General features: G+C 36.8%; 1 protein-coding gene and 1 pseudogene across 6 annotated transcripts in view; both read left to right on the top strand.

The window, feature by feature from the left end:
• MPDZ (multiple PDZ domain crumbs cell polarity complex component) overlaps positions 1 to 26,176 on the top strand; it is a 668,265-nt gene that overhangs the window by 423,463 nt on the left and 218,626 nt on the right. The gene's annotated exons all lie outside the window — the stretch shown is intronic.
• LOC105608160 (ubiquitin-conjugating enzyme E2 D3-like) lies at positions 12,670 to 13,450 on the top strand (annotated as a pseudogene).

Genomic DNA, 26,176 nt, shown 5'->3' with positions numbered 1-26,176 from the left:
TCCACTTTATAGCTGACAGTGGATTGAAGATAGCTCTGTCCAGCATGGGGGAAGAGAGATAACAGTGATTAGGAACCCAAGAAGTAAAGTCATTTTTATCAAATGTTGTTCAGTTAGTCATGTTTGTTGTTTGGAAGATAGAGTTATTATAATATTTTTAATTTTTAGTAATTGATTGGTTGGGTCTTTGGGGATAGGGCAAAAAATAAAAAGACACTGAAAAGGTCTTAAGAGTCCTCAGTTTGCTCCAAAAAGGAAAAAAATAAGAGGCTTTTTCATTTACCTCTAGAATTCTACCACTTTCCAAGGACTAACGTTCATTCGCGAAATATACATGTGAAAACGATTTAGAGTACGTATCAATGGAAAATGTATTAGCTAAGTTCCCTGGACCTAAAATTAATAGGAGAGCTTTTAGATTAATGGGACTAGAAATATCATTGCTTTCTTTCGGCATGATTTTTATGGCATCTTCATATTCTTAAAATGTACTGCTGTGAATCTAATATGCCCCAATCCTTCATATGATTTGGTGAATTCTTAAGATCTTAAAGACAACAAAAACTAAGATGGCTCTTTTTCTCTTTGCCACACAAGACAAATGATACCTAATTCTGTTCATGTAAGTACTTTTAGAGACTAGTGCTGCAAAATGTATGAACAATTATGTATAGTGATGTTCCATAAAATTCAAAAAATGAATCAAATAAATCTAGGGAAGTAGTCTTTTTTTCTAAAAATACTATTAGCTTCAGTGCTATTCTTTCAGTATTAAAAACTTAATTATCAAACTTTTCATACAATCAGTCTCAAGTATTTACTGAGGATAAAACTATAAGTCAAGGAATGTAACTTCTCTTTGAAGCATGTTATTTTCTCTTTTTTTTTTTTTTGACTTCACAATCTAGATGAAGAAACTAGAATTACATAAAATGATAGCAATAAAAAGTGTTACAATTAAGTTCTTAATTTGACAGTTTGAACTTCAAAAACTTTATATTTTGGAGTAAATTAAAACCATTTAGTCAGATTTTTAGATTCCAAGTTTATGCGTCTATCTCTCAACATGTTGTGTCAACTGTGCACTGTTTACACACAGGATGAACAATGACAAAACAGCTATCTAGGTTAGACTCCTGACACTTCCGCTTGCAGAAATGTAATCTTACCAAAATAATGAGTCACAGTTAAAAATGGTAAGATTCACTGTGACGGTAATAGATGGGAACAGAACAGGAAAGAGGTTACCATTTGCTTAACATTTAAAATTGCCAGGTATTTTCCATAAATCTTCTCATTGGGTTCCCGTAATAGCCTTATGGAAAAGATAACTGAAATCTAGAGAAATAAATGGGCTACCCTGATAGCTCAGTTGGTAAAGAACCCACCCCCAATGCAGGAGACCTGTTGGATTCCCGGGTTGGGAAGATCCCCTGGAGAAGGGAAAGGCTACCCACTCCAGTGGCCTGGAGAATCCCACGGACACTGTAGAGTCCATGGGGTTGCAAGGAGTTGGACACAACTGAGAAATAAAATAATTCTCCCAAATTACATATCTAGGAAGTTGAGGCTAAAAATTCAAATCTAGATCTAATTCCAGATCCAGTATTCTATTACGGCTGACTAATATAAGTGTTTATGTATTGTGTTGTGTTCCCATGAATATTTACAATTATAATTATCCTGTTATTGAAATCAGACTGTGGGACATAAAGAAATGAAATGAATACAACCTCAACTTTGCTGTTGATTCAGTGAGTAATAGTGTCTCAGTCACTTAAACAGAGTGGCCTCTGCTTTCTCATTTATAGAAACAACAAAACAGAAAATTTAGATTGGTCATTTGGAAAATGTATGGTTTCCAATATAATGATTGCTTATATCTCTTCTGAGATGACAAATGATAATGACTAAACCTATCCATATGCCAAAAGGATAAACATATTTCAAGACAAAACCAAAATTCAAAATAATAATTTCTCCTGTGTCCACTTGGTATATAAATCTAAATAACAAATATGTGTTTTTGTCCATTTTTTTACCATATTGTATCTACAGAGTTAGCAAAGTGGGGGCATATTATTTCAGAAGAAATTCTCAAATCTTTATGCATGGTACTATTTTTCTTACTCTTTTAGAATTTCATTTTTCAAGTAGCATTTTTTAAAAAAATTTTCCTTTGTCAATTCTAGAGAAATCCATGTAGGCTAGATGGAAGGAACTTCAGGGAATTTATAAAGATAAAGATAAAAGCTGATCATGTAAAATTACTGAGATGGGGAGGAAAAGATCTTTAAATATAGAATTCGTTCCTGGGGATGAAGGCTCCTATCAATCAGTTGTCCAACGTGTCAATAGAACAATAAATATTTAATAGGAAATCCACTATTAAGAGCACTTATCTATCCATCATCCTTACTACTTACTCACTCTATTACTAAATTCAAAGAAATCTTTTCCTTCTATTTTGACAATGTCTTTCCCCTTTCCAAAGTCATTCAAATGCTTTGTATATGAAGACTAATTTCCTGTCTCATCTTTAGCAAGTTTTGCCAAAATACCCTGAATCCAAAGTCAAGTAACAAAACCATAATGCTGAAAGGGACCTCAATGAGTCGCTTACCCTTCCCCTAGTCCTCTGTCTAATCCTCTCCATCCAGACCTGCCTTTATCTCCCCTGTTCAGCTGCTGCTTCTCCAGCAACACATACACTGAGCCTAGGAAGGTTACTCCTTCCTGACTCAGTGAAGTTCTTTGCTTTTATAATTCATAGATGCTGTAACGGAGAAGACGATGGCACCCCACTCCAGTACTCTTGCCTGGAAAATTCCATGGACGGAGGAGCCTGGTAGGCTGCAGTCCATGGGGTTGCTAGGAGTCAGACACGACTGAGTCACTTCACTTTCACTTTTTACTTTCATGCGTTGGAGGAGGAAATGGCAACCCACTCCAGTGTTCTTGCCTGGAGAATCCCAGGGACACAGGAGCCTGGTGGGCTGTCGTCTGTGGGGTCGCACAGAGTCGGACACGACTGAAGAGACTTAGCAGCAGCAGCAGCAGATGCTGTAAACTTCAGTCTCACACTTTTAAACTATTTTAAAATACCTACGCCTACTTCTTAAACTCCAACAATATATGACTAATCTCAAAAGCTCCTTTTCCAGTTTAACAGATGCTCTTGCTTTAAACTGAGGAAATCTTACTGTATGTCTTTCAAATTACTGGGAAAAAATAATTATTGCATGGATTCCAACTCCCCCTCTAATGGACCTATAACCTCCATTCTTAGTACAATGTTATAGAGCATAAAAATGTAAGTGTTTTTCTGAGTGTTGCCTATTTTTTTCTTTTAGCTATGGGGAGTATCCGCTCATATTTTTATTGTAAACTCTAGAGGTTAGGGTGTGATTAGCTGTATGACTTTTAGGTTAAGGTCTATTCTGGAAACATATCCTATTTATTTTTGTTGTTTTTTTTTTTTTTACCATTCCTCACTTTGTCCCCAAATTCCCAGAGCCTAAAAGGATAAATAATATATAGCAATATGAGAGGAAAAGTATCTAAGAAAGAATGAAAACAAAGAGTGCTTAGGAATGAAGTTATTCTAAAAATGTAAACCATAAACGTCATTATACTTGATATAGGACCATAATTTTGGCTCTATGCTTACTTATAAGCCAAAGGTAAGGAAGAGCAAGAGAGGATTCTGATTTTAGACCATCTCAGTTCAGCTCAGTTCAGTCGCTCAGTCATGTCTGACTCTTTGCGACCCCATGAATCGCAGCACGCCAGGCCTCCCTGTCCATCACCAACTCCCGAAGTTCACTCAGACTCAACGTCCATCGAGTCCGTGATGCCATCCAGCCATCTCATCCTCGCTCGTCCCCTTCTCCTCCTGCCCCCAATCCCTCCCAGCATCAGAGTCTTTTCCAATGAGTCAACTCTTCGCATGAGGTGGCCAAAGTACTGGAGTTTTAGCTTTAGCATCATTCCTTCCAAAGAAATCCCAGGACTGATCTCCTTCAGAATGGACTGGTTGGATCTCCTTGCAGTCCAAGGGACTCTCAAGAGTCTTCTCCAACACCACAGTTCAAAAGCATCAATTCTTTGGTGCTCAGCCTTCTTCACAGTCCAAGTCTCACATCCATACATGATCACAGGAAAAACCATAGCCTTGACTAGACGGACCTTAGTCAGCAAAGTAATGTCTCTGCTTTTGAATATGCTATCAAGGTTGGACACAACTTTTCTTCCAAGGAGTAAGCATCTGTTAATTTCATGGCTGCAATCTACTATGTTATAAAATTAAATAAAAAAGAATTGTAAATGGCTCAAAGAAGCAAAACTCTATTAACTCTAAGATTGAAAGCTGGAACCCCACGAAACATAACAATCAGCATTTTCAGCAATGTCCTTACTTTTAGCACATCGAGTTTCCAAAAATTTATTTCCTATGCTGGTTTTCAAAAAAAGCCAGAGTCATCTCAAAGAATGAATTAAGTAAAAAGAAGGGCACTAGGTACCACAATGATATGACTGAAGTATATTGATCTCTGAAGCCCAATTTAGCATAGATGTTAATTTTAGAATATCTGGAAGTTTGGCTTTTTGAAACTACCATGCAACAAACTTCACATAAGAATGCTACAAAAAACACTGCAAATGCTATGATTTGTGAGTCATACAGTTGATTGACAAACCTTTTTGCTCTGTCCTCATTGTATGATCTATGATATAGGTTCAGAATGTAGGCTTCTATAGAGAGCAGCGTCTTCACCTTGTAGTTAGCAAGGATGTATTGTTATGTCTTAAGAAGATACACATAGTTGATATTGCTGAGTAGTTTCCAGTGGTCTGGATTTTTTATTCTAAAATATTACATCTTTCAGCAAAACCCTGTTCACATTATGAAAGTCCAGTAATCTAACAGGTCAAAAATATTACCATAGATGGTTTACTTAGACAAGAAAAGGCAAGTGGCTCACCAAGTCCCTGTTAGTATACACAGAGAAGAAGGCAATGGGATGTTCCTAAAATACTTTCGATTTTATAGGGACATGTTAAAATATAAGGTGTCTGGCAATGTCTGGTCTAGCCTAATGAAATCAATAGAGGTAGGCCCGGACAGAAGAATCCTTATGGCCTGCAGATATGTATTTTGTGCTGCTGTCTCTGATTTGAAAACTGGAATAAATTTTTAATTTATGATTGAAAAGATTGAGTTCACCTTTGAACAGCTTACGTAAATTAGATTGCCCTCAAGTCACACTTGAAAAGTACCATAACCAGCATCATCAGTTTCAGTTTGTAAAATGGAACCAATGAAATAGTCGCTAGGGGCACATTTACACACCTAGCCCTTAAATTTTGCATAAATAAGAACCACCACCACCTCCAGCAGGCAAATTAATTTCAGACTGCAAAGATTTTTCTATTGAGACTATTCTGTTCAAAAGTTCAGCTTCACAATGCCAGCATGACTGTACTAATGAATCAGCTCTAAAGCCACAGTGGAAATGAAACAGAGATCACTGTTTGGTTATGACCAATATTTCTGTATGTAAGTTGCTTGGAAGCCACTAAATTGTGCCTGTCTAAAAGACCTTACTGATTTTAACTTCCTGATATCAGATACTAGATGATATCAGATCAGATGTTTAAAGGGTCTAAGAAACCTAAAAGATGGTAACTAATATAATTCAAGTTAAAATTCTTAATTTCCTTCCCTTGTCTAGCAAAACTTATAAGAACATTGTTAAGGGTGAAAAATAACGTCAATTGCCCAAAGATTTAGAAGGCAGCAATTGGGTCTATGAATTCTCATTAAATTAGCTCCATAAATCAGACTCTATGGAATAACTCTGAAAAGCAAGCCTTATCTTATCCAGGAAAACCCACTGTATATATTTAAAACCTCATAAGATTCTATTACTTATGCTGTATATTGTATTAAGTAAGCCCATTTAAAGTACACACTTTAGCTTCCTTAAGCCAATGTTTTTACAAGTTCATGACCATGATAAAATATATTGCTTTTCAGAATGCATATCCTTTATGCCTATCATAACTATGTTCTACCAATTAAATTACACCAACATTTATGGGACAGAGTTCTCTAGAAACAAAGACTGTGTTTAATGCCTGCAGTGACACCTACTGGTAATGAAGTACACCTAATTCTTAAAAATATTTGAAGTAATAATATCACAGGCCCATACTTTTCATTCTCAGGGCCGAAATTCACCATCCACAGCAAATTCTTTCTTTTCATCAGAAAACTCGCTTGATTAGCTTTTCGGTAACAGAAAATGCATGCAAATCATATCTTCTTTTAGAGAGCGAGGATTTGGCACGCAGTAGTTTGTGTTATCTTTTTGAGTATGATGAAGACATGCCCTTTTATGTTGGTAACAGATCGTCACAAATCATTTCATTTATGCCTATGAAAAACCAGATGTCTCTTCTTAGCCAAGATTGCCCGTGAGAGATAGTGTTTCTGACAAACCGAGAAGATGAAGGGAAACGAAGGCCGTTGCATGAACAGCAGGTTTGTGGGACAGTCTTCACTACCATCATCTCTGAGGGCCCGTGAATAAAACCCATATCCCCTTTTAACAATGTGGTCTTTCCACAGAGGTTTGGCCCACCTGATAAGCATCAGCTCCTCAAGGCCAAGTTGAGATCTCCCCGAATTCTGTGGCCCTGCATTTCCCATAAGCCTGCTGCATGCAGCTTTGTCTCGCACGACACGTGTGTCCCCCAAACACATCATCCAGTCATATCCTTCTCTCCCTCACTCCTCTATAAAGCTGTATGAGGTCTTCAAATCCTAACAGGCCTTTCCTGACTGTTCTACCACCCATGCTTTCCCTGAGTTTGAACTCTCATATTCTCCGGTCTTTTTGCACCACTAAGAAATTGCTGGCATACTCTTCTTTAATCACTACTACTAATATTTACAATATAATCCATGTATAGTTGATCTATAAAGTTCTGGAAATATGCTAAACTAGAGGGAATGACTTGAATTTTATAATGACCCTTCAATTTCGGTACTACCATCTTCATTCCTCAGATGAAGAAACTGATGCTCAGAGGAGTCAGATCCTCTGTTCCAGTTGACACATCAGACAAAGTTAGGATTAAAAACCAAATCTGTCATGTGTTCCAAACCTCTTCTTCAGTGATGACACATGTGTGTTATCTATAAGTCCTATCCCCGCCCCCATCCTCCAGCCCTTGTGTCTGTTGGGACCATTCCATCCTCTGCAGGCTGTCCCCATTCTTTCCCACAAGGAGTGATAAATTTCTAGCAAGTCATTGCACCCTCCATCAATTGGTGGAGTTTCAGAAAAACTCTTTTGCTTTTGCCTAAAAATTAAAGCTATTAGAGGGTGACAGACCTATTGTAATTTTGTTAACAGTGTCATATGGCAGCTTCTGAATGTCATACCTGTCTTTGTGGCTCCTTACTGGTAGTGCAGTGGTTGACCAAGAGCCTTTATAAAAGCTGCCAAGCCAGTCTGTATGATACTACAATGTCATTACATATTTGCCCAAATCCATAGAGTGTACAACAACAAGGGTGAGACCTAGTGCACCCTGTGGACTTTGGGTGATGGTGATGTGTCAGTGGAGGCTCATTGATTGTAACAAAGGTACCTCCGTAGTTCAGGATGTTGATAGAAGGGGAGGTTGTGCCTGCATATGAACGAGGTGTGTGTGTGCACACCAAGTCACTTCAGTCGTGTCCAACTCTGTGCAACCCTATGACTATAGCCTCCCAGGCTCCTCTTGTCCATGGAAATTCTCCAGGCAAGAATACTGGAGTGGGTTGCCATGTCCTCCTCCAGGGGATCGTCCCAGTCCAGGGATCAAGTCTGTGTGTGTCTCTTGGATGGGCAGGCAAGTTCCTTACCACTAGTGCCACCTATATGTAATGAATCTCTGTACTTTCTGTTCAATTTTTCTGTGAACTAAAAACTGCTCTAAAATTAAAGTGTATTAATGAGAAAAAAAAAACCTGCCAATGCCTCATCTCACTCCACACAATAAATTCAGAATCTCTAGGGGTCAGTTGTGCTTTAGTTGCTAACTCTTTGTGACCCTATGGACTGTAGCCCACCAGGCTCCTCTCTCCATGGTATTTTCTGTCCATGGAAAGATTACTGGAGTGGGTTGCCATTTTCTTCTGCAGGGGATCTTCGTGACCCAGGGATTAAACTTGGGTCTCCTGGGGTCAGACCTGTACATTATTATCTGTTTAAAGTTCCCCAGGGAACTCTAACATGCAGCCAGGGTTGAAAACTGTTGTGCTGTGTCTTCTGTGTATCTGGCATGCCTCTGGCCCTCAGGTTGCTGAGTTCACTCTAATCACAGACACACTAGAGTCGTCCCCATGGTGATTCCTCGGTCAGGAAGCAATATATGATATATAAAAATAATGTAATCATATATACAGGAACATATATACTAAGTGTGTGTGTATTTTTATAAAATATGTTATATATGCATATTTTATTTAAATATATATATATATGAAAATACGCATCTCTAGTAGGTAACCAGGTATGCACGTAACATAGCATCAACCACTCACCTCACTTCTGAGTCTTTGCCCCAGAGGCCCTGATGTCTGATTTTTTTTTTTTTTTTGGTTCCCACTCAGAGATTGGAGTTGCCAACCTCTACACTGTGGGTTTGAGTTCTGGCCCCAGATTTGGCCTTGAAGACCTACAGCTATTGTCTGCTCTCCTGCCATCCTTGTCCTTCCTGTGTGTATTCACATGTGTTCATAGAAATCAAGAACTTCTGCAGTGCTTCTTCCCTGCCCATGGGAGCCCTGAGCATGCTGCTTCCTGGACTGTTAACCTGGTAAATACTAACTGCAGCTTTACCAGTCATGAAAGTGTTCATGGACCTTGGTGCTAAAGACGACACAGACCTCTGAGCGCACCCCCTCCCCACCTGTACACTCCTAGACAGGGGTGAGCATACTCAGTCCTACTTCATTTCACTAGACTATAAGCTCTTTGAGGGCAAAAGGCTTACCTTATTCATCTCTATCACTTAATACAGCACCTATTACATCTAAATAGATATTTAAATATTGCTACAGTGGTGAACAATTCACTTGCTAAAGGAGAAGTTGTTGTTCAGTCATGTCCGACTCTGAGACCCCATGAAGTGCAGCACTCCAGGCTTCCCTCTTCTTCACTATCTCCTGGAGTTTATTTAAACTCACGTCCACTGAGTTGATGATCCATCAAACCATCTCATCCTCTGTCATCCTTTTCTCCTCTTGTCCTCAATCTTTTCTAGCATCAGGGTCTTTTCTAATAAGTTGGCTCTTCACATCAGGTGGCCAAAGGATTGGAGCCTCAGCATCAGTCCTTCCAATGAATATTCAGGGATGATTTCCTTTAGGATTAACTGGTTTGATCTCCTTGCTGTCCAGGGAATTCTCAAGAGTCTTTTCCAATACCATAGTTTGAAGGCATCAATTCTTTGGTGCTTAGCCTTCTTTGTGGTCCAACTCTCACATCCATACATGACTACTGGAAAAAACCATAGTTTTGACTACATGGACCTTTGTCGGCAAATGGAGATGCAGGTCCAATCCCTGGGTCAGGAAGGTCCCCTGAAGGAGGAAATAGCAGCCCACTCCAGTATTCTTGCCTGGGAAATCCCATATACAGAGGAGCCTGGTGAGCTACAGTCCATGGGGTGGCAAAAGAGTCAGACATGATTAATCACTCATGCACTCTTTAAACATTGTAAATGAATAGTCTTTCATATTTCTTTCCTGAGGCTCTGAAATATGTTCAGAGAGCTGACACTACCTTCTGCCATTTTTAGAAGATGGACTTGGGCTATTTTTTCCAATTTGTGATTATGAGAGTTTCTGCTAAGTTATTCCTGTGCTTCACTTGAACATTTTTGAGAAAAGTCAGATTGTGAGATAGTTACATAAACTATTTGGTGTCATTGGCACTTCATTCTAAGCAATAAAAATGTGCACCAGAGGGTCATAATATGTTATTTTATTGAGTGCTTCATTTGCTTTGGGAATAGATGATAAATTACTCCCCAATAGGAAAAGGCGTTCTTTTCTTAAGGCTGAACACAGTGCCCATTATTAAGTTTCAACTTGACTATTTCTTAGCTCTCTGACCACTTCTAAGCTACTTAATGGTGTCATTGTGGGGTAATTAGAATGTATTTTTTTGTACTAAGACTTATGTACCAGTTATAATGTATGTAACAATAATGACAATCATTATAGTCATCATTATTATTGATTTTAGTCACTTCTCCATAAAAAGTTAAATGTTGATTTACCCTATAATTCAAAGATAAAATCTGTCATCAATCTACATTGTATTTGGTAAAATTTGCAATTTGCTGATCAGCCAGTAGCCTTAAAAAGCGATCTTTCATTGCCATGAATGCATTATTCAGAAGTACATAGGCCACCATAGCTCAGAAAACATTTTGGTTATGTCAGGAAAGTTTCAATAAAGCAAATTGTATATATTTGTCATCTATGTCAATCAACTAATATCCAAAGAGCACCATTGTGTTCTACAGATGTTTTATGAAGAATGGACAATCTTAGTTCAGTTTAACTACCAGATTTCCGTAATTTATGCCAATACCCTAATTCTCAGACAGTTTTTACAATTTCTGCTTCACAATAGAAAAGAAAGATCAAGTCAGCTCTACTAGATACAGAAGAGTCAGAGTTTGGATCCAATACTGGTGTATTTCATATGTCCTAGATTGTTTTGATGCCCTCTAAGTATAAGACTATAACATTTTAGAATAGGAATGATGCAGCCAGACAAACCAGATGTTTGTTTCTGTCTGTTTCTGACTATGATTTTTTAAATACAGCCTAAGGTAAAGTCTGATGAATACTTGCTATGGTGATGAAAGTTCCCACAGTGCTTCCAGGGTTGCATTATTTGATTCGAGTTTCAGCCTGATGTCAGGACACTGGTGGGGTCTTATTATGCCATTTTATAAAACACTTTCTATGTGCCTAATGTGGTATACATTGAAATGTATATATGTACACACATAAATGTTTGTGATTGTTATTTAAGGTATTTCAAGTAAGCATTAAAACATCGAAACCATCTGATTTGCATTTTTCAACAAGAACCAACATATGTATTTATTTATGGGAACATTTTTGGCATAAGACTTTCTATTAAATTATAACAAAAAGCTTTCTCTATCACCCTGGGGAATCTGGCCATCAGCCTACCTCCTACCTAGATCAATCTTCCCCATCTACCCCAGTCTTCTCCCACCCACCATATGCATACTTTAAAGCTGTAGTCTTGCCTGGAACTAGTGTTGTGGAGACACAGAAAGTTGTATAAGGCAGTACTTGTTAACATGGCTGCAACCCCCATGATCTCCAAGGTCCCCTAGGAATCCACAGATTGACTGTCTGTCATATACATAGTTCTGTTTTCATGTTCTGTAAAATGGGCACAAATATATTTTATATTACACAATTTAAAATCTCCCAATAAACTGCTGCTGCTGCTGCTGCTGCTAAGTTGCATCAGTCATATCCCACTCTGTGCGACCCCATAGACAGCAGCCCACCAGGCTCCACTGTCCCTGGGATTCTCCAGACAAGAACATTGGAGTGGGTTGCCATTTCCTTCTCTGATGCATGAAAGTGAAAAGTGAAAGGGAAGTCGCTCAGTGGTGTCCAACTCTTGGCTACCCCATGGACTGTAGCCCACCAGGCTCCTCTGTCTATGGGAGTTTCCAGGCAAGAGTACTAGAGTGGGGTGCCATTGCCTTCTCCACCCAATAAACTAATTGAATACAACTGTTTGAATGCCCTAAGGCTGGGAGAGCCACACTGCTGTCAGCCTTGAAATTTCCTAAAGTCAGCCTATTTTACCAGTTTAAACTCGATCAATTTCTGGTCCCTCAAATAAAGAGCATAATTTTTAAAATTATAATTATCACTAATTACTATCACTAGTATGATGATGGTAATGATGGGGAGAAGGAGGAGATGGAGAAGAAGAAGAAGAGCCTGTTATCGTACAAGCAATATCATAATTTAGATGTCTATACTCTGTATCCATGATTTCACTTAATTGTGAAAATTCTAATAGGTTAAATATAATTGTGATAAGCATTTCATAGTAAATCTGAGAATTTGAGAGGTTAAACTTACTTGTCCAAGACAACACAATTAGAAAGTGGCAAAGCAGAGACTTTAAACCAAGAGTATCTGATGATAAATCTGTTTTCCTAATGACTATCCTGCTGCTGCTGCTGCTGCTGCTAAGTCGCTTCAGTTGTGTTCGACTGTGTGCGACCCCATAGACGGCAGCCCACCAGGCTCCCCCCGTTCCTGGGATTCTCCAGGCAAGAACAATGGATTGGGTTGCCATTTCCTTCTCCAGTGCATGAAAGTGAAAAGTGAAAGTGAATTCACTCAGTCGTGTCCAACTCCTAGCGACCCCATGGACTGCAACTTACCAGGCTCCTCCAACCATGGGATTTTCCAGGCAAGAGTACTGGAGTGGGGTACCATTGCCTTCTCTGCCTCCCATAAAAATCATAAATTTGCCCTAATAATAATTAATACAGACAATTCCTGTTAACCAACCTCAAGGTTCTCCTGAGATCGCCTCCTCCATACCAAGCGCCTGTGTCTGGCAGAGCCAATGTGAGACTGAGACAATCCTTCCAAGCCACCAGAATAATCAAGAGTTTTGGCTGGACCTTCGAGCACAAACCAAGATAGTGAGGAGCCAGACGAAAAGCAGACTATGGCGCTGAAACGGATTAATAAGGAACTTAGTGATTTGGCCCGTCACCCTCCAGCACAATGTTCTGTAGGTCCAGTTGGGGATGATATGTTTCATTGGCAAGCTACATTATGGGACGTAGTGACAGCCCAGATCAAGGAGGTGTCTTCTTTTTGACAATTCATTTTCCTACCCGACTACCCATTCAAACCACCTCAGGTTGCACTTACAACAAGAATTTATCATCCAAATATTAACAGTAATGGCAGCATCTGTCAATAGTCTAAGATCACAGTGGTCTCCTGCTTTATCTATTTCTAAAGTTCTTTTATCCATTTGTTCACTGCTATGTGATCCAAACCCAGATGACCCCCTAGCGCCAGAGATTGCATGGATCTATAAAACAGACAGAGGGAAGTACAACAGAATATCTAGGGGATGGACTCAGAAGTATGCCATGTGATGCTTCCTTAAAGTCAGAATAACCTGCCTTGTAGCTGGAATAAACTTTAAATTACTGTTCCTTTTTTGATTTTCTTATCCAGCTGCTCCCCTATCAGACCTCATCTTTTTTAATTTTATTTTTTGTTTACCTTTCTCCTTTCATTCACATGTTCATCTGAGAAGACTTAAGTTCTTCCAGCTCTAGATAATATTGGCTGTTAGAAACTGTAACGTAGTTACAAGAGAAGAGTTGCCCAAGATTCAGAATTTTTTAAAAAATGGAGCATGTGTATTATGTGGCCAATGTCTTCACTCTAACTTGATTATGAGACTAAAACCATTCCTCACTGCTCTAACATACTGAAGAATCATCTGAGAGGGAGGGAGATGAATTCTGAGTTGTCACATCAAAGGAAGCAGCATTATTCTAGTAGCATCCATTCTGGTTTAAGCCTTCCACGGTTAGAGATTTGAGGTTACATGATATACTTTATACTCATAACTGATGTGGCTGGAGAACTGATATTGAATTTATAGCATCAGAAGAACAGAAAACGTGATGTATTTTATGCATGTCAATAAAGGAATGAACTGTTCTTGTTCTACAGCGAATGGATATAAGAAGTCAAACACCCTTTGTATTCCAAAATAGGGTCTCAAAACATGTAACTTCCATTTAGATTGTTAGGAGGCTTGGAGCTAATAGTTCATCTGTCTTCCAATACTCTGTTTAATATATCACTGAATAAATGATGCAAGTTGTCAATGGATGAGTGATCAGCTAATAGCTCTGCTAGTAATTCATTTATATTTCTTCAATAAAATGGCATAAACCAGAAAAAAATACAATCTGTATGTATTTTTCTCATTGCTTGAACATGTATTGTATCTGTTATATTAAGTATTTTCATATTTATACACAATGCTTTATTTCATCTTTATATCCCCTCAAGTTGGGGGTTATTAACTGCACATATACACTTTTTCTGCCTTAATGACATGTATTTAGGGTTTTATTGAAATATATTTCCCTGATTAACTACCTCCATATATTTAAGAAATTGATAATTTTGAAACTTTTCGAGGAGAAGGGAACTGGTTAGATAGAACAAAATGATGGAGAAATTCACCATAGGCCCTTTTCTACATTTTTAATTTTGAAGCAGATTTTTAAAATCATAAAACTAATGCTCTGAAATAATAGGAAAATGCATGGAAAAAATAATGGTTGATTACAAAAGTAAAATATTGTTAAAGGAGACAGTAAAGTACAATGTTGGCAACATTAATGGGGAAGCTAGGTAGAAAAATATTAAATGAAAGCATTCTAGCCATTACTGCAATTAAATTAGCAATAAATTATATTTTTTTGTTTGAACATATATTTTGAAACTATGAATCACATCCACAAATAACTGACAAATTAAAGTGGAAATTGTAAAATATACAGAATAAATAGCAAAAATTAAAATTGAAAAATTAGAAAGAAAACCTATGGAAGATAAAAGAGCAAAACAATCACAGAGCAAAACTGATAAACTAATAGTCAACCAAATAAGCAAATATTAGAGAATTTATTTGAAAAAGTCAATGCACTCAGAAAATAATTCAGTAAATCAACCAAGAAAAATAGTTTAATACAAATAACAAATTTTAGTAGTTAAAAGAAACATGGTTCACATACAATGAACAATTTTATGTCAAGAAAACTTCAGACAATGGAAACAGAAGTTCTCTTCACAATACTTATTAATGTTGACTTAGAAAGAAATTCAGAAACCCTGAATAATCAACTACCAAACAATTAGTAGTCAAATCCTCTTACTTTACCATGTACTGTTGCAAGGTGATCTGTTTCAGTATTTTTAATAAACCAAAAAAGAAAGAAGGAAAAGTGTGAAAGAATAAAAGAGGGAGGTAAAGCTGCCTAATTCATTTCATGAGACTAATCTTAAAAACAGGCAGTTGTAATAAATAATAAACTAATCCCACTTATGAATACAGACATAAACATATTAATATAATAGTAAGACCCAACAGGAAACTAAGAATAATAACAATTTATCAGAATCATATAATATATATGATAATGATGTGTGGGTGCATTCATAGTCATGTCCAACTCTTTGTGACCCCATGGACTATAGCCTACCAAGTTCCTCTCGCCATGAAATTTTCCATGCAAGAGTACTGGAGTGTGTTGCCATTTCCTCCTCCAAGGAATCTTCCTGATCAGGGATCAAACCCACATCCTTAGAGTCTCCTGCATTGGTAGGCAGATTCTTTATCACTGGTTTATTTCAGCTATATAGAGATGCCTTTATATGATAAAATCAATAAATGTGATTTGTATTAATGGAGTAAAGGGAAAAAACCTCAATTGTCTCTACTGATGCAAAAAAAAAATCAGTGGATAATATTTTACACACATTCACAATAAAAATTCTCAGAAAACTTAGAGTAGACTTCCTTAGTCTAATAGAGAATAAAATCCATGGCAAGCATCACATTTAACATAAATCAGGAAAAGGTAAAGATGACCCTACAGCTATTCAGTAATATACTGAAATTTCTAACCAAAATGAAAATATATAGAAAAGTAAAGATAAAATGCATTATCTGTAGACAACATGAATGTCTACCTAGAAAATTCAAGAAAATCTAGAGATATTAATAGAATTTGTAAATTGTTCAACATTGTTGAATATAAGATCAGCAGACAAAATCAATGATGCTTCTAATCACTATCACTAACCAAATAGAAAATTTAATAGAAAAAATATCCATTTATCATAACAACAAAACATAATATGTTAAAAATAAATGCAATAAAATATATGCCTGATCTTAATGTGGAAATTACAAAATGTTATAGAAAAACATTAAAAACCTTGGAATTAATGATAAGAAATAATGGGCAGAAATACTTGGCATATTAAGATGACAAATACACACAAGTTCTAATAAAAATTATTAAATAATCTATCTTGACACACTTTTACTAAAAGTTTTATGGAAGCAAAGCCTAAGGCTAGCCAAATATACTTTGACAAAGTACAACATTTACATTGAGACATAAAAATCTATACTGTTTAATAAATAGTACTCTCAGTACTATACAGTACTATACAAACAAATGGGTCAATGAAACAGTAGAAAGCTTAGAATTATCAAGGAGGCTTAATATATAATGAAAATATTACAAAGCAGTACAGGAAACACAGATATAGCAATACGCAGTACTGGGACTATCAGCTTGCCATACAGATTTAAAAACAAGAGTAACTCTCTACCACAAAGAGCAAAACAAAATGCTCCAAATGAGAAAAAAAAAAAAACAACAACAACTAAATGTAAAGATACATACACATTTTTTAAAACTACAGGAGGAAAATTATCTTAGTAATTTGGATCAAGGAATGGTTTATTAACCAAGATACAAAGAAAAACCCAAAACCTTAAAGAAAATACTGGTATACAAAAACATTTATGACTTCTAAACTGAAAACTACCCAGGATATAATGATAAACTTAAAAATGTGACAGATGAATCATATTTAGTATCTAGACCACATGATGTCTATAATAAGAACAAAACAATAAAAAGCCAAAGAGGAAAATGATCACACAGAGAAAAGAAAACCCAAAGCCTATAAATACAAAATATTCATCTTCTCTAGTAATCAAAAAATTCACATTTAGGCATGATGCTTTTCATATTCATCAGATTGACATGGAATTCAAAGTTGACAATACATAGTATTGATGAATTTGTTGAAAAATGGAAGCTATCATGTATTTCATGAAAGATATGAATAATTCAAACATTTAAATTTAACTGAATCACTTTGTTGTACAGCAAAGATTGGTACAACACTGTAAATCAACTACACTTCAAATAAATAAAAGGAAGTTTATCGCTATCTAGTAAAGGTGAAAAACAAATTCCCTATGACCTAGCAATTTGGTTTCTAGGTAAATATTCTCCATAAACAGGAAATAAGCCTAAGTAGGTCGGGAAGGTTAGACTAAAGGAAATCAGTCCTGAATAGTCATTGGAAAGACTGACGCTGAAGCTGAAGCTCCAATACTTTGGCCACATGTTGTGAAGAACTGACTCATTGGAAAAGACCCTGATGCTGGGAAAGATTGAAGGCAGGAGGAGAAGGGGATGAGAAAGGATGAGATGATTGGATGGCATCACCAACTTGATGGACATGAATTTGAGCAAACTCTGGGAGTTGGTGATGGACAGGGAAGCCTGGAATGCTGCAGTCCATGGAGTTGCAAAGAGTTGGAAACAACTGAACAACTAAACTGAACTGACTGAGCTCAGGAAGGTCCCCTGGAGGAGGGACCCATTTCAGTATTGCATGGTGATCACATGGGATCACAAAGAGGCAGACATGTTTGAGCAACTTATACTTTCACTTTCATATTTGTATAATGTTGTTTATAATAGTACATCTTGGAAATGCTTCAAATCTCTAATATTACCAGCCAGGATAAATAAATTTAATCTCAATTAAAGTGAATAGCTGAGAAAAGAAGAGAAGCAAAAGGCAAGGAGAAAAGGAAAGATATATCCATCTGAACGCAGAGTTCCAAAGAATAGCAAGGAGAGATAAGAAAGCCTTCCTCAGTGATCAATGCAGAGAAATAGAGGAAAACAATAAAATGGGAAAGACCAGAGAGCTCTTCAAGAAAATAAGAGATACCAAGGGAATATTTTATGCAAAGATGAGCACAATAAAAAACAGAAACATTATGAACTTAACAGAAGCAGAATATATTAAGAAGAAGTGACAAGAATACACAGAAGAACTGTATAAAAGAGATCTTAATGATTCGGATAACCACAATGGTGTGGTCACTCACCTAGAGCCAGACATTCTGGAATGTGAAATCAAGCGGGCCTTAGGAAGCATCACTAGGAACAAAACTAGTGGAGATGATGCAATTCCAGATGAGCTATTTAAAATTCTAAAAGATGATGCTGTTAAAGTACTTCACTCAATATGCCAGCAAATTTGGAAAACTCAGCAGGGGCCACAGGACTGGGAAAAGTCCGGTTTCATTCCAATCCCGAAGAAAGACAAAGACAAAGAATCATCTAACTACTGCACAATTGCACTCATCTCACATGCTAGCAAAGTTATGCTCAACATTCTCCAAGCTAGGCTTCAACAGTAAATGAACCAAGAACTTCCAGATGTTCAAGCTGGATTTAGAAAAGGCAAAGGAACTATGAATCAAACTCCCAATATCTGTAGGATCATAGAAAAAGCTAGAGAACTCCAGAAAAATCTACTTCTGCTTCATTGACTACACTAATGCCTTTGACTTTAGTATGGATCACAACAAACTGAGGAAAATTCTACAAGAGATGGAAATACCAGACCACCTTACCTGCCTCCTAAGAAATCTGTATGCAGGTCAAGCAGCACCAGTTAGAACCAGACATGGAAAAACAGACTCTTTGGAAATTGGGAAAGGAATATGTCAAGGCTGTATATTGTCACCCTGCTTATTTAACTTGTATGCAGAGTACATAAAAAACTAAAGATCGTGGCATCTGGTCCCATCACTTCATGGAAAATAGATGGGGAAACAATGGAAACAATAAGAGACTTTATTTTCTTTGGCTCCAAAATCACTGTAAATAGAGACTACAACCATGAAATTAAAAGACTTTTGCCCCTTGGAAGAAAAAGCTATGACCAACCTAGACTGCATATTAAAAAACAGAGACATTAGTTTGCCAACAAAGCTCCATATAATGAAAGCTATGGTTTTTCTGTAATCATGTGTGGCTCTGGGAGTTGCACCATAAAGGCTGAGCACCAAAGAACTGATGCCTTTGAATTGTGGTTTAGAGAAGACTCTTGAGAGTCCTTTGGACTGCAAGGAGGTCAAACCAGTCAAACCTTAAGGAAATCAACCTTGAATATTCTTTGGATGGACTGATGTGGAAGCTGAAGCTCCAATACTTTGGCCACCTGATGCGAAGAGCTGACTCATTAGAAAAGATCTGATGCTAGGAAAGATTGAAGGCAGAAGGTGAAGGCACGACAGAGGATGAGATGGTTGGATGGCATCACCATCTTGATGGACATGAGTTTGAGCAAGCTCCGGGAGTTGATGATGGACAGGAAAGCCTGTTGTGCTGCACTCCATAGGGTCCCAAAGAGCCGGACACGACTGAGCCACTGAACTGAACTGAAAGTGAATAAGCAATTCACATCTCAAAATACATATGTTTATAGGATGAAATATATGTGAATATATGAAAACAGAACCTGAATATGTTTTGAATTCATGACAGGTTAGCTTTGGGGGCAGGTCAAGAATTTTTCTCCACAATGGGAGAAGAAAGGTTTCATCTTTGTAATGGGGAATCACTTAGACTAAAGCAAAGTGGCAAAATTATCATCATTTGTTAACTCTGGATATGACTAAAGGTGTATTAGATTATGCCCTCCAGAAAGAAAGTGGAAAATTTATATCTTCCTATGGATTTCATATATTTAATTCTTATTTTGCAACAGCACTCCTACTTCTGATGAGCAATTTCAGCATTTTGTTTTTTAAATCAGTACATTTAAATTAATTTTGCTGAGACTTAGAGACTAACCCTAGAGATAACTTAAGAAATAGAGGCTGAAAAGTCATCAGCTAGAAATTAATATTAAACACTTCACTCTAGCTTTTGGAAGTTTAGTATAATAAAATTAAATGTGCTAAGCATATTTTTAAGATCTATTCTTTCATACCCGTAGTGATAAACCCTTTTCCTATGTCTATATTAATACAAAAATAATAATGTATACTGTGTTATGACCACATATTTTGCTAATTGTTTTACATGAAGCTTATCATTTAATTCTCATAATATCCTATAAAAATACACTTTCATCACAGTCTTAAAGATGAGAAAACTATTCACATCTGTGAAATGAAGATGCTAATAGCTTGTTTATAGATTTGTTGTAAAGATTGAATTGATGTATATAATAGTAATTACACATAGTAAGTTATTAATATTACTGACTTGAAACAAGGAAATAAGATTTAGAGAGGCAAAAAAACACGCCTGAATGCGCAATACTAGTAAAACTAGTGAGGAGTGGAATTAGGAGCAATCAGGACTCACTGACTATGCCTATACACTCTTAGGAAGATCACAGTTTACCTGTTTGCTCTCTTAGTGCATAACAATGAAATAACAATGTTTATGACTCGCACAAAAACCAACTATTTCATTTTCAAATATGCATGATGTTGCTGACGTTTACAGAAGCTAGCCACTCATTGTAAGGAGTATAATTTGGTATGATTTTTAGCATGGGAAATTTAACAATCTCTACCCAGATATAAAATTCACATATCTTTTGACCCAGTAACTTCCCTTCTCATTTTCAGCTTTTATTGAATACCAAATGCACGAAGATACTGACTACATCATTGTAGTGCTAAAAAAGACTGGAAAGAAACATCAATGATCATTAGTGAAGGATTGTGTTTAAAATATGGTACATTCATGCAACAGAATTCTCTAACTACTAAAAAGAATAAAACAGACCTGTGATACTGATATGAAATTATTTCTATTGTATTTTACAAACTTTAAAAAGCAAAATGAGAAAGAAAATATAAAGCATCCTAGCATTTGTATGAAAATCATAAATATGCTTGTCTGTAGTGTGTGTGTGCGCGCGCGTGCTCAGCCATGTATGACTCTTCGGGAGCCTTTGGACTGTCCCATGAGATTTCTCCTCTGTCCATGAAATTTCTCAAGAAAGGCTCCTCTGTCCATGAAATTTCCAGGCAAGAATAGTGGAGTGGGTTGCCATTTCCTTCTCCTTTATATATGTATATCTTTTATCTATCTCTAGAAATGCACATAGAAAACTAAGTATAGGAGTGTCCTCTGAGGTGAAGAAGCACACAAATAGAGACCAAGGATGGGAGGAAAATGCAACTTTAATACTATACTTATTTATTACTTTCAGTGTTTACCATGTGCTGAGTCAACTATGTACAAAATTAAAAACATAGAACAACCACCACTAGTACACAACTGCACATAGTATCATTATTTGTTTAAATGCTACATGGAAGTACTCTGTATCTAAAGTCAGCACTGCTCTGTTTCCCTTCCAAAAGTAAGACTGGGAAAATACTGGCAATGTATTGAGTTTATCTGCTGTCTGTAAGGTTGCACAGAGAGTCAGATATGACTAAAGCGACTTAGCAGCAGCAGCAGCTTTGAGTTTAGAATGAGGTTGTCTAGAATGAGGTTGGGGAAGTTAGTTGGAGCTGGGGTAACCCAGGAAGGTGGAGCAAAAAGGGCTAGAGCTTTCCCTGTGTAAGAGAAGACGTGAATGGGGAGAACAGTGAAATCTCCCAGGAATTTGTCTCAACTTCAGCCTAGAGCCTAGATAGCTTTAAAAAAAAAAAAAAAAAAAAGGGAAGACAGATAACAACATTGCAACTTGACCAGGCATGGAAATAGCATCTGGGTAAAAGTGAACGAGTGGAGGTATCCTCATGGAGAGCCTTGTTTCATGACTTGTAGCAGAGGTCTTTATGTTTCCAGATGGTTTCAACAAAAATACCAGGCATCCTTGAGAAATCTAGAGCTAGGAGCTCAAAAACCAGAGGGCTTGAAACTGGACACCAAATAGCCTTATTTGCAGCACCTGATACCACGGAGAACAAAATGAAAGGCCAAGGAGAATTTTGTGAGCATCCCAACTTCCTTTGTTCTGCTTCAAGTGAAAGCGATGAGAGTGGGTGGCATAGAGCTGATGTTTCAGGACCCTAGACGATAAGAGTCAGCTGCAGAAGGGGTACTTGATACCATCTGACGCCTATGCTGGCATGGCTTAGGGAAACAGTACTTTCAGTAATGAAATCATATTCCATAATAAAGCATGTAAAATCAATCATATATTTCTTTCTTACTGTTTTTAAACTTGCCACTACAAGAAAAAAAAAAAATAAGAATTTTTGGAGTAGAGAACAGAGATATCATACCTTAATTTGGAAGTCAGAGAAAGATCAGTGATAGATAATTATGATAGGACTGTCAGGCATTTGACTGTTCCTACAAACTAAAAGGGCTTACCAGGTAGTACAGTGGTAAAGTATTCTCCTGCCAGTGCAGGAGTTGCGAAAGACACGGATTTGATCCCTGGGTCAGGAAGATCCCCTGGAGCAGGATATGGCAACCTGTTCCAGTATTCTTGCCTGCAAAAATTGCCTGGATAGAGGAACCTGGCAGATTACAATCCACAGGGTCACCAAGAGTCAGACACAACTGAGCAACTGAGCACACACACAAAGACTATAAAAGTTAAACATATTGTTTACACCAGTACTGGAATATGTGATAGTTTTTGCATGTACATGATATATATTGTATAGAAACCTGATCTTTGGTGAAATCCTACAAAGACTTCATCTTGTCATTATGAGAAAAAGCCAACCATAAAGCATAAGGGAATGCTGAGGAGAGGAATGAAAAGTAAGTTAACAAAGCCATTCTTAGAGTGGGGGAAAGTAGTTTATAAAAATAAAGCTTAAGTAAACAAACAACTTTAAATTAAAGACCAATCTTTTAACTTTCCTGGTAACTTGAAATATTTGCTGATGAAATGCATGTCCAGTTGATTTTTCTTCTTTTTCTTTGCAAATAATCTGGCTGATCTTCATCATTTTCCATCACTTCTTAAAACTTATGTGACTGCAATTTCTCAGGCTCACTTTATTGTTGCTTGGGAATTTTCTTGATTTATATTCACTTTTCAAAGAAATTAAAGAAACTTTCCAAGAATTATCCCAGATCCTAACTTATTGAACCATCTGCCAAATAAATTTTACTTATCAAGATCTTCTGTTTATTCTTTTATGATGCTACACTGAGTTAATCAGATTTATTATTTTTCTCAAAGAAGCACAAATTGAATTTTAACAGATGTTCCCATGTTTTAATTTTCAGAGTTTGCAATTCCCAGTTGACTTTAATGATTTCATTCAGTAATCCTGGCATTTACTGGATATTGTATGTTCTCATGCTTGGTTTTTCAGCTCTAAACCACAACAGAGTCCTGGAAAGGAAAGTCTGTGAATCAAGTAGATTGTGGGAATGGAATGCTCAAATCCCAATGTGTTCAGAGTGAGGGAACAGCCCCGTAAGTGGGGAGTGGGAACTGAGGAGAGACAGTAACCAAGAAAACACTTCTAAAAGTAAACTCTCCACTTGGAATTTAGCAACTTTCCCCTTCTCAAACAAATTCTAAAATTTCTTTGACAACTACAGCTATCTTTGATTATAAATAATGACATTTTGTCTTTACTAGGGAGTTGCCTGATAAAATTTGAAGTGAATATGTATAGTTTAGTAATTACAGATTCTATTCTTAAGTTAGACCAAGTCAGATAGTCATCTAGAAGTTCAGGTAGAATCTTTGTAGTCTCACTTCTGTTTCCTTTTTAAAATTTTTTTGCTCAATTTTCAAGGTTACTTTCCATTTACAGTTACTACAAAATACTACCTATATTTCCCATGTTGTACAATACTTCCTTGAGCTGATCTTACAACCAATGTTTTGTAGCTCCCATTTTCCCCACTAGCTACTAGTTTGTTCTCTAGCTGTGAGTCACTTCTTTTACATTACATTATCTAGCTTGTTGTCTTTTTCAGATTCCACAAATAAGTAATATTCTACAGTATTTATCTTACACTGGTTTATTTAACTTAGCATAAGCTAACTTCTGTTTTCAATGTCAAACTCTTCAAGTAGAACTAAACAGCCTGTATTTCCTTATATCAGTGACTCAGCATTATATCAGTTTTGATTCTAATGTTTCAAGGGCTAGGCACAAAATTTATCAGCACTATTAAAAACTTAAATAAAATATTTGTATCCCTATGAGATTTTTGTGCTCAGAATTCTGCTGTGATGGAACTGATTTATGGGAATCAAAATTAAAATTCATGCTTGAAATGGTATGGTACAGCATGGTATAACAAGTATAAAATATTGGAATTATCAATTGCTATAAGTAGATGTTCTAGATTTTATGATCTAATATACATTACAGTAATTACCTAGGAAAGGTTTTTATTACATAGGCTTTCAAGCTATTGCCACATTCTGAATCCAAGATTGATAGAAACACAGTTGAAAGAATACAGTAATTTTTTCTAGAGAAAAAAATGAAGGAAGGGGAGAAGACATTCTAATCATTTCATATCCTCTTCTCTCTGCTTCAGACTTAATTTTTAGATACGTTGTGGTCTGCTTTATTCTTTCCTTTTTTCATCTTTCTTTCCACCACCCCTATTGTATCCCACCAAAACACTGTACCTTGAAAACTTGGATAAACAACTTGATTCTGAACTCCAAACTGAAAAACACACTAAAGGACTTTGGAAGATTAAGGGCTTCTAAGACTTTCAGTCATTCAAAGCAGTTTGTGCTTAAGCAAAATGTATATTGAAGTGTGTTACTTTTTTATCTATTATTTGAATGACCTGCAGTAGTTGCTGTTTAGTTGCTAAGTCATGTCCAACTCCGGGACCCTACGGACTGCAGCATCCGAAGCTCCTCTGTCCTCCACTACCTCCCAGAGTTTGCTCACATTCATGTCCGCTGAGTTGGAAATGCTATCTAACGATATCATACTCTGCTGTCCCCTTCTCTTTTGGCCCTCAATCCCAGCATCAGGGTCTTTTCCAATGAGTCAGCTCTTCACATCAGATGGTTAAAGTATTAGAGCTTCAACTTCAGCTTCAGTCCTTTCAAAGAATATACACAGTTGATTTCCTTTAGGATTGACTGGTTTGATCTCCTTGAAGTCCAAGAGACTCTCAAGAGTTTTCTTCAGCATGACATTTTAAAAGCATCAGTTCTTCATCACTCAGCCTTCTTTATGGTCCTACTCTCATATCCATACATTACTGCTGGAAAAGCCATAGCTTTTTCCATAGCTGGAAAAACCATGGTAAAACAACACTTAACCATGTTGTCAAAGTGATATGTTTGCTTTTTAATATGCTATCTAAGATTGTCATAGCCTTTCCTCCAAGGGGCAAGAATCTTTTTATTTCATGGCTGCAGTCATTGTCTGCAGTGATCTTGGAGCCCAAGAATATAAAAATCTATCACTGCTCCCACTTTTGCCCCTTCTATTTGCCATGAAATGATGAGACCAGATACCATGATCTAAGTTTGTTGAATGTTGAGTTTTAAGCCAGTTTTTTCGCTTTCTTCTTTCAATTTCCTTAAGAGGCTCTTTAGTTAATCTTCACTTTCTGCCATTAGAATTATATCATCTGCATATCTAAGGTTGTGGATATTTCTCCCACCAATCTTGATTCCAACTTGTGATTCATCCTGGTAGATTTTTGCATGATGTACTCTGCATATAAGTTAAATAAGCAGGGTAACAATATACAACCTTGTTGTACTCCTATCCTAATTTGAAACTAGTCAGTTTTTCTATGTTTTGTTCTAACCATTGCTTCTTGACTTGCATACAGGTTTCTCAGGAGACAGGTAAGCTGGTTTGGCACTCTCATCTCCTGATACATTTCCCACAGTTTGTTGTGATCTGCATAGCCAAAGGGTTTAGCATAGTCAATGAAGCAGTATATGCTTTTCTGGAACTCCCTTTCTTTCTCCATGATCCAACAAATGTTGGCAATTTGATCTCTGGTTCCTCTGCCTTTTCTGAATCCAACTTGTACATCTGGAATTTCTCAGTTCACATACTACTGAAGCCTAGCTTGAAGGATTTTGAGCGTAACCTTGATAATATAAGAAATGAGCACAATTGTATGGTAGTTTGAACATTCTTTGGCAGTGCCCTTCTTTGGGATTGGAATGAAAATGGACCTTTTCCAGTCCTGTGGCTGCTACTGACATATTGAA

This window comes from Ovis aries, chromosome 2 (genome assembly GCF_016772045.2).
Source record: "Ovis aries strain OAR_USU_Benz2616 breed Rambouillet chromosome 2, ARS-UI_Ramb_v3.0, whole genome shotgun sequence".
Taxonomy (NCBI): domain Eukaryota; kingdom Metazoa; phylum Chordata; class Mammalia; order Artiodactyla; family Bovidae; genus Ovis; species Ovis aries.
Note: the sequence above shows the minus strand (reverse complement) of the source record. Positions and strands in the feature narration are given on the sequence as shown.